Source organism: Callospermophilus lateralis, chromosome 8 (assembly GCF_048772815.1).
Source record: "Callospermophilus lateralis isolate mCalLat2 chromosome 8, mCalLat2.hap1, whole genome shotgun sequence".
In the NCBI taxonomy this organism is placed as follows: Eukaryota; Metazoa; Chordata; class Mammalia; order Rodentia; family Sciuridae; genus Callospermophilus; species Callospermophilus lateralis.
The window spans coordinates 96,766,980-96,777,394 of NC_135312.1; positions in this window are offsets into that span (position 1 = coordinate 96,766,980).

The window sequence follows — 10,415 nt, forward strand, 5'->3', positions numbered from 1 at the left end:
CTTGAATAGGCTACTTTTTACTCTTAATTTTATTGGTACCTTCACAATCAATTGACTCTTCAAGTATGGCTTTATTTCTGGACTATCTATACTATTCCGTTAATCTCTAAGTACTCTTACAAGTGTACTCACCCACCATACAGTGACCACCTTACCATTCCTTTATAGATTGATGCTAAATTCCTTGTATCTCTTGTCTGTATTCCCTGTCACCACTTCCTTGCCTTCCACTCAATTTTAACCAAAACAAAATGTGACTTCTGCCATCACTACTTCACTTAAACTCACTAAAGTCATCAGTGACTTGTATGTCATCATGACAAATAAGAAGTTTCTCAGGCCTTAACTTTCTTAGGCTTTCTGTGGTATTTGACATTGTCGATTTGGCCATTCTCTCATTTTTGAGGTTTTCTTATCTTGACTTCTGTGACCTTGCATTTTCCATTTTTTTTGAGATAATCTGATTATTCCTTTTCATGCTTTCTAGTCATCTCTTTGTTTTGGACTTTAAAATTGTCATTTTCCTGTGTTCCTCTCTAAGCTTTCTCATCTGTCAAGAATGTACCTGAACATTTATGTCTCCAATTACCATCCACATGCTGATGAATGCAGACATTTTCATCTCCAGCCCAAAAGACTCTCCAGTGCCTTAATCATGCATATTCAACTTCCTTACTGGGCACCTTTATTTGGATGACGCAGAAACATCTCAAAATAGACTTCATAAAAATTAAATGCATCGCTTCCAACTTGTGATCTACTGCGCTCCTATCTTTCTGAGCAAGAAACCCAACTGTGTCATACTTCACCTTTCTTCTTTCACTTCTTCCTTCACCAGCACCAACTGTAACCATTTAAACAAACTAATGGCTACAATGCATGACAACAGTGCCTAGAACATAAATGGAAAATAAGTCTTAGTAATTGTTAATTGGATCAGCAGAGTAGTCTTAATGATGAATACTTTGAACTCTACAGCTTTAAACACAGAGATTAAATCCTGACTTTTCCACTCACAAATAATGTGAATTTGGGCAAGTTACCTAAATATTTAGTTGCTAAGTTTGCTCATCTAAAATGGAGATTAGAGGAGATTATGAGTGTGTCTAATGTAGATATTTTCTATGACTTAATAAGTTGCTTATTACAAGCAGAAAACTTAGAGTATAAGAACATAATAGATGTTATTGATGCATTTTTGTTATTGCTGGCACTATTACAGATATCACCAAAACTTTGGTGAGGGTTTGATGATTAAACTATTTAGAAATCCAGCAAACCCATTTTCTTCTTCCCATTTCTTCCCTCATAATTTTGGTCAACTATCCAAGCATTTCTACTCTAATTACTATTCACCTCTTAGATTGTTCTTTTGGCTCTAGTCTTGACCTCATCCCTCAGTTCCTTCTGACCCCAATTACACTTCTTAAATAAGTAGTCATCATTTCTTACTCAACTGTGTATCCTTCAGTGGCTTCCTTCTTCCCTTAAGATAAAATTAAAGTTATTCAAAGTGTTATAAAAATCTGTGCATGTTCCTGCCTTTGCTTACTTCTCCAGCCTCATTTCTTGCTACCTTTGAAATTTCATCCTATGTGTTATCCAAAACAAAAACAGTTTCTATAATACAACATATGCACTCTTGTTTAAAGGTTTCTGCACATTCTGTTTCTTCAGTGTGACATATTTCTCCACTTACATTTTTATTGGATAGTTCCTACTTAACCTTAGGCATATGCTTAAACATCATTTCTCTAGGGGTTTGCACGGCAAGATGTTCTTCTATTAGAGAACTTCCCATATGGAGGGGCAACTGCCTGACTGAAGGTCTACCTCAATCATTAAACTATAAGTTCCATCAAAGCAGGGATTATATTTATTTTTTACATTTCTTATCCCAACTCCTAGTATAAAAACTGAAACATGGGAATGTTCAGTGGGAACTGATTCAATCAATAAACCCTCTTAAACTAACGAAAGAAACCCACCTAAAATTGAAATGAATCTAAAATATAAAAAATAAAAGGAAGTAGTCATGGGAACTATGTTTGTGTAACTTACCCTTTGAGGTAAGAAGAGCCTTAGGCAAAAAGTAAATTAAACTACAAAAAAAGAGAAATGCATACATTAATTTCTTACTGAGTCATAGCAATATGTTGAAGGAATGCTTTAATTTAAGGAGAAATAATTATAGTGGTTTTCATTTTATAAATGCTTATTTTTGTTAAACATGATCCGTTTTTTTTCTACAAATCCACCCAATAACACTAATACCAATTTTAAAGGTAAGGAAACTGAATCAAAAGGTTATTAAGTAATGAAAGTTGAACACAAGCCCAGTCTTGGCAAACCACTATTCCACACTCCACACTGACACTTAATAGATGTTATTCATGTGATGGCAAAAGGTAATAGGGGCAAAACATAAAAGCAATTGAGGACAGATAGCAAATATTCTAGAGCCAAGGAGGATGAAAATCTAATACTTATCCATGTCCGAACACTGACATTCTCCACCCTAGTTCTATTTCATGCAAAATATATGCCAGACAGAAAAGGTGAAATGGCTCTATCATATTTTTCATTTGACCATTAACCATAACACACACACACACACACACACACACACACACACACATAATTCCCTACTTTGTAGACATGAAATTTTGCCATGTTTCAGCAAAAAACACAATTCTGTTCACTCCAAAAATTGTTTACCTTGTTAAAAGCTTAACAATCTCTTTATACAGTCCTTAGGCCAAACACCAAAATTTACAGCCAAGTATTTTACAAATGTATATGTATCTACAATATGAAAAAAAATCTGTTGCATAATGCAGTTTCATTTAACTTTTCTGGTGACTGCTTTATGACAGTGACCTACATGGTCTGAAAATGTAATATGACAAAGAATATATCTGCTTTCCATCCCAAGGACATTCTTGAAAATGAGCTGTAATATTTCAAGAGTTTTATCCTTGTGAGTAAAATGTTAATAAATAGATAAATCTTTAGCACTTGCCAAGTCATGAGCTTATGTTCAGTAGAGCTAAAGGAAGAACATGATGTCTGAGGGGGCAGGACTAGCATATAAAAATTTTTAATGTTGTTACCACTATAGAGTGTAGCCTAATCTAAGAAGTTGTTATTGGTTAAGTGTTGAAGGACATCACAACTGGAATAAGTTATTGGTATAGATCCATTTAGAAAGAAAGAGTCAGATTAATAAGTCACCCATATCAATGATGCAGTGTGAAATCCACATTGGAATACTTTCTAGAATAACCTGGAGGTATAAGGTGACTGGCTATGAGCCATGCTTCTGCTTTCATACTTCCTCATGCTAAGGACAGAGAATATCATTTAGGCTTAAAGAGAATATCTCAAATGACATAGAAATGCTCTTCAGTAAACTTATTGTCAGATTGAGAGAAATTTTTCAATAAATATGATATTTTTGGTTTGAGAAGAGTTTTATCTTAAAATGTATTAGTATTTGTTTTGTCTTCTCATATGATTTTAAAATTTCAAAGTAATATTTGAATCATATATTCTGGGTGAGTAACATATAACATTTGGTTAGTCCTCAGTTTAAGATGGGATTTTCCTACATATACTTCTCTCAATAACTTCAGGTTAACTATCATTATAACCACATATATACATCCCCATAATAATCTCATGACACAATCCTATTTCTATAATTGTATTTTAAAGATGAGGAAGCTAGGTTTGGAATGATTATCTTACCAACACATAGTAAATAATCTCAACCCACCTCATGAGGCAATTGCTTATCTGATAAATATGTATTGAGCAAATACTCCATGTTAGGCATTACTCTTGTGCTGGAAATATAAAAAGCATAATGTTTATATTTCTTATAAATATTATATCAGTCATAAGCATTTGTAAACATGGGTTTGGTAATTACTGAAATGAAATTTTAAGAATTATCATTTTGTAACTTTGTTTCTACTCCTTTTGCACAATGATAACATTATGCTCACTCACATCTAGAAGCACACTTTTTAATAACTCCCCTAATTGAGACATCCAGATCTTTGCAAAGTGTTATGTGATACACAAAGAAACAAACCTTGGCATGGTTTGGGACAATAGTAATATCTCAAAAAGATCACTATATCATATGACTTTTTGCAGGTCCAATAGCTTAATGAAAATTTATCTGAGCTCAGGGACACCTTTACCATATCAAATTATTTAGGTCTGTTTTAGACAATGAGTAGTTTAGTAATCACATACATCATCTTCATGTGATGGCAAAAGGTAATAGGGGCAAAACATGTATATTCATCAGCAATAATTATTAGAGCAAAGATTAATTGCTACCAATAATAATTAGTCAAGTTGATAATTAATGGCCATAGCATACCTACTACAGCATTAAAAAGGCAATTATGTTACTCATTGCTACATCTCATCTGTATCATCTAGCAAATTACAATTGTAAATGATAATGCATACTGAAGACTTTATTGCCGCATAATTAATTGAAGATGTGTTCTCAAGCTATGATTCACTGACTGATTTTATGCAAATGATATAATGTAAATAAAGGACATAATGTAAATTTATTACCATAAATTTACTGCAATAAAATTGAATCATCCTATCTTATTTTAAGAAATTTATATAAATGTATTTGTTAAAATGTAATGGATGTAGTTCTTATTCCATCTGGAATTCAGAATTGCAAAGACTAGGGAATATTTCCATGGGATTTAATTTTTTTTTTCATGAAACCAAATATAGAAGTAACAAGTAGCAAGTAGAATCTGAAAGATAAGAACATTAAGAAAATCAATACTAATTGTGTTAAAAATAATAGAAATCATTTAAATAATGAAATTTTATAAAATATGTGGAATTCAAGAATGTAAAAAAATGTAATAATATCGGGATCTTTTGCACCTTGATAGATGCATATTTTAACAGAAAAAAGAAGGTAGGGGTATTTGTAAACTTCAGAATGGAAGGGGCATAATTAAATATAAATTTAACATGAAATTTCAGATATAAAAAAGATAGGTAATAAAGAAGGAAAACAATGGAACAAAAAATAACAGAGATAAGAATTTAAAGAAAAATCACACTGTGCCTTTTTCCCCTCTAGAAAACACAATGCAAATATACTTCTAGAATGATGGGCTGAGGGCATCAATGAATTTGATCTCCCACTAAAACTGAAAAAATATATGGGCAAAAAAACCAAAATCACCATGTCATAACTTTATAGCTCTGGAAATTAATAAAAGCCACAGAATAAACTGAGATGACCTGAACATCATCTATCCAAGAAAAGGAACTGAACTCTATAAAGCAGCATCATTAGGGACATTTTTATTTGAGAATAGTCTAAATCCCAATTCTCCCAGATCAGTGACATGGTAGGAGAAAGTCCACATATAGCCTTGTAGACAAAGGAGAGGTTTGATTGCTTTTGGAGCTTTGTTGAAAAGCATCATCCTCAAAGAATAGTCAACATGTCATCTGAAAATGAAACTCCCTGTAAATTTCACAATCCCAGGGTGTTGTAGCCACTTCATTTGACTCAGAGCTCGACTCAGTGGGGTAGAGAGGAAACCCACCCCACAAGGCATGACTGAAAAATTGCAATTTTCCATCCACTTCTCACCCCTTAAGGCCCAGGTTCAGCCGGGGTCAACAATTTGGGAAGAGATATAAAAAGAAATCCTAGAAAACCAGATGACACCCAGAACATTGAGATGTTCCAACACACATAAGGGGAATCTGAAAACCTGTGTCCAAGCCCAAGAAAGAAAAGGGAAAGGAGGTATTAGTAGTTTCTATCTGACTGACCTGGATATGCAAATGAAAGTTAAGATGTCTTTGAAACTTCCTTAAGTTTGGAAATTCCATATATATATATATATATATATATATATATATATATATATATATATATATATATATATTCATTCCTCCGGGGGAAAGTTACTAGATATACAGGTATTCAGGAAAGATATTTAAGTAAATCTTCTGATGGATAATTGGCTGACCATTTATTTATAGTGATCTGAGGTGACAACTAGCCAAACTGAAAAATAAAAACAAGAACCTATATATATAAATTATATATAAAATGTTTATAGGACAATTGGAAGCCATGGAGCGAAGGCAGCCACAATGATTCTCTCTCATTGATTCTTGTGATCACTCCAGAAAGAATTCTTGTTTCTCAGAGTAGCAGGCAAGAGTTCATTAGAAGAGATTTTTAAAAAATGGAAACAGGACACTCTCAAGGGATAGAGTGGGTCCTTTCAAAGATGTATGGAGCACCCCTCCTGTATCCTACTTTTATTGGGAGTCTCAGAGAAATTTCCAGACAGTCCAGCCCAGATCCACCTCTTGACTTTTGATTGATGCATCAGACTTTCACATCCCCACTGTACATAGTAAAGTTCCAGGCAACTGTAGGTCACTTTGGCTCATGCCGACTGGTTCTAACTGAAACCTGTTCTTACAGATTTTATGGTTAAAAGGAATTATCCTTATATTCCTGAGTTCTGGAATCTAGTATATATAAGGATCACAAAATCCACCCCAAATTCCAAATAACATATGTTCTTCTATTTGGCATGTCAGGCCTGCATTTCCCCTGCAATAATGAAGGTAGTATGCTGAGAAATGTTACATATCCTATTGATTTAAGCAAGACAGAGATGCAGGTAAATTGATTTTTAAAGGAAAGGAAAACATGGTGGGCCCAGGTTATAGTATTATTTTCTTAAATATACATATATATATATATATATATATATATATATATATATATATATGTAATTTATATATAATTTGTGTTATGTAAATATATAAATTATATATATATATATATATATATATATATGTATACATATGTGTGTGTATGTGTGCATATCACAGTGCTCACTAGCTGACCACTTTCAATAATGCAGAATCTACAGAATTAATCCAGGAAGATTACTAAACAAATAAACAGAAGCAAAATACACCAGGGCTACAAAAACAGCAATGAAAAGCCTAAGCCAGAGCAACAGATCTCAGAGTGCAGGCTCTGATACCAGAGTGTCTACAATGGGATATATAAATGTATAATTTTCAATAAAAGTTAAAAAACAAAGTAATAGTATATATTCTCTAGATATAAAGGAGAAAATCAGTCTACAAAAAATGTCCCTGAGGGGTTCCCGATTATAGATTTACCAAAGTCTTATATAAATAAATACATTACTATAAACACATTGAAAGAACTAGCAAAAGCATATGTAAAACACTCAATAAATGTTAAAATAATGATGACTTACAAACAAAAATATCTATAAAAATGAAAAGTATATGTGGGTAAAAGGAATCAGATAAAAATTCTGATACCTTATCAAATAGAGAACATGATAAAGAAATAGTTTTATAAAAATAAAATAAAAACAAGTAGAAATTCTGGTCTTGAAACACCAATAACTGAAACGAAAAATTCACAAGACTGTCTGACAGATTTGAAATGGTAGAAGAGTCAATAAATTTCAGGATAGAATAAAAGAGAAAGTCAAGTTTGAAATGTAAAATGGAAAGAAATAATGTTAACAAAGCCTCAGATGGGATATGATTATGGGTACTAAAATTAATATAATGTAATTTCCAGAGGATAAGAAGGAACAAAAAGAATATTTGAAAAGTAATGTCTGAAATTTTTCAAAATTTACAGGAAATATTAATCTATTCTTCCAAAATCAATGAACTCCATGTAGAATAAATTCACAAACCAACAACTTAATATATCAGAGTCATATTAATGAAAGTTAAGAGAATTATATATTAAAAACAGGAAGAGAAAAATTACTTATCAATCACAAGATATCATCAAAAAGTTTAGTAACTGACTTCTCCTCGGAAACCATGGATGTTTACAGACAGGGTGTTACATCTCTGAAGTGTTAAAATAAAGGTACTGTCTACCAAGAATTATATATACAGCTAAGCTCCCCTTCAAAAATGAATGGAAAAATCAATACAGTCCCAGATTTTTTTTCAAAAATGGGCAGGGAGATAATTTGTTACCAAAGGGGGATTTGAAAGAGTCACTGTCTATTCAGACTGAAAGGAGACTTGAATCCATATGAATAAATAAATAGCACAAGTAAAGGGTCCTACATGTTTAAATAAGAAACATAGTACATATGGTATATATGTATATATGTTCATTACTCTTCTTCTCCTACCCTCTTAAAAGACAACTACATAAAGCAATAATTATAAGTCTTTTGATAGACTTACGTTGTGTAAATATATAATCTGAAAGACAATAGAGCACAAAGAGGAGAGAAAACCAAATCTGATAAAGCAAAGTTTTGTATAACTTTGAATTTAAGTTAATATTAATTCAAACTAGATTGAAGTTATAAAATTAATGGTAATTCCCAGAAAAATAACTAATAAAATAACTCCAAAATACAGAAAGATAAAATGTAAGACAGTAAAAATGATATACCAGGAAATATATTCTTAAAACCTGAAAGGCATTAATTGAAGAATGGAAAGGCACAAAAGAAGAAAAGAGGAGGAGGAGAGGAGAACAGATGGCAGTATTTGAGAGATGGAGAACTATAAAGGAAATAAAATAAGACATACATAGAATACAAAGGGCAGAATGTCAGCTGTAATACTACCTTATAAATAATTATAGTATATGTAAATAGGTAAATACTCAAAAAGGATAGATTTTCATAACGCACAGAAATTATATACTCCAACTAAAAATTATATACTCCAGCTAAAATTAAAACTCTAACTAAAGTATATCTCTTATACTTTAGATTCAAAGGCACGAATAGATTGACAATGAAAGATAAGAAGATATACTGTACAAACAGTGACCAAACCAAAGCAAATACAGATTGGATGTACTAAAATTTAAGCATGCTTCAAGACAAAATTACTGCTAGAGATAAAGAATAATATCTTGTAATTCATCAGGACAATGTAGCAATTATAAATATATATGTACCTCACAACACAGCTCTAAAACACATGAAGTAAAAACCTATGGAATAACACTGCAAAATAGACAAGCAATGATAATTGGCAATTTCAACAACTTACTTTTAATTGTGGATAAATCAATGAGGAAGAAGATTAGTAAGGAAATAGAAGACTAAACCCTATGAAAAAAAAATATATCTTTAAAAAAGCCCTGTAGAATATTTAATACAATTTTGTAATACATGTTCTTCTTAAGGACACATAGAACATGGTCCAGTACAGATCATATAATAGTGAGGGAGATTTAGAAATGCATAGGCAGTCAGGGACAGATGACAAATGAGGAAGGTAGGGGAAGGTCCCCCATAAGATTAACTTCCTAGCTTACTAAAGAGCTTGTGGACATGATCAGGGAATCCAATAGAAGGACTAAAATAGATGTGTGGACTCTGGAATACCAATGAGCCGTAATAAACAGAGTGTGGAGAGGGGAGGAGGTAGAAAAAGGAGAAAGTCTCAAAAACTGTGAAAAGAACAAGTCAGTACTCCCCTAAGGGACTTCTAGCTCTAGGGCCCCATCTCCTTGGAGAAGCCTGTTACTTTGTAACTTTTGCTCTTATTTATAAACCTTGTGCCTGTTTGCTATCTTTGTGTCCTGTTCTGTAATCCTTTGCTGAAGTAAGACAAGGAACTGGAGACTCCATAGATGGTAATAAAACAAAATAATATATTTAATGAAACAATGCAAAAGATGTACAGTGATAACTGCAAAATGTTATTTAAAAATGGAAACCAGACGAAAATGAAAAGAAATCATGTGTGCATAGATCTGAAGACTGAGCATTGTTTACAGGACAATATTCTCAAAATTGACCTATAGATTCAGTGCAATCCATATTAAAATTCCAGTTCCTCTCCCTTTTATTCTCCAAGAATCGGTTAATCCTAAATTTCATAGTGAATGAAAGAATTCCAAAGATAGCCAAATATTCTTTGAAAAATGGAACAGGCCAGATCTGCCTCTGCCAACCTGCAGGGGATCCCAGGCCCAGAGTAGGACCAGGTCCATCTCACAGACCAGCAGACCACCACTGGAGCTCAAGCCCCAGGCCAGGACCAACTCCACACACCTCATGAGAGCCCAGGCCCAAAGTAGGCCTGAGTTCATCCCACTGACCCACAGATTCCTGTGAGAGGTCAAGACAGCCTCTGCCAGCCTGCCTGGGAGCCTAGGCCCAGCTTAGGCCCATGTCTGCAGCCTCCTACCCCCACCTGGGAGCCTGGGCCTAATCTACTTCCATCTTGAGACACTGCAGCCATTCTCATAGCCTTCCCCACACAGTAAACCTCTACCTTGTGACAACAGACAGGGCCTAGAAGCAGTTGCATCTTGGATCAGGCATTACAAAGCCAGC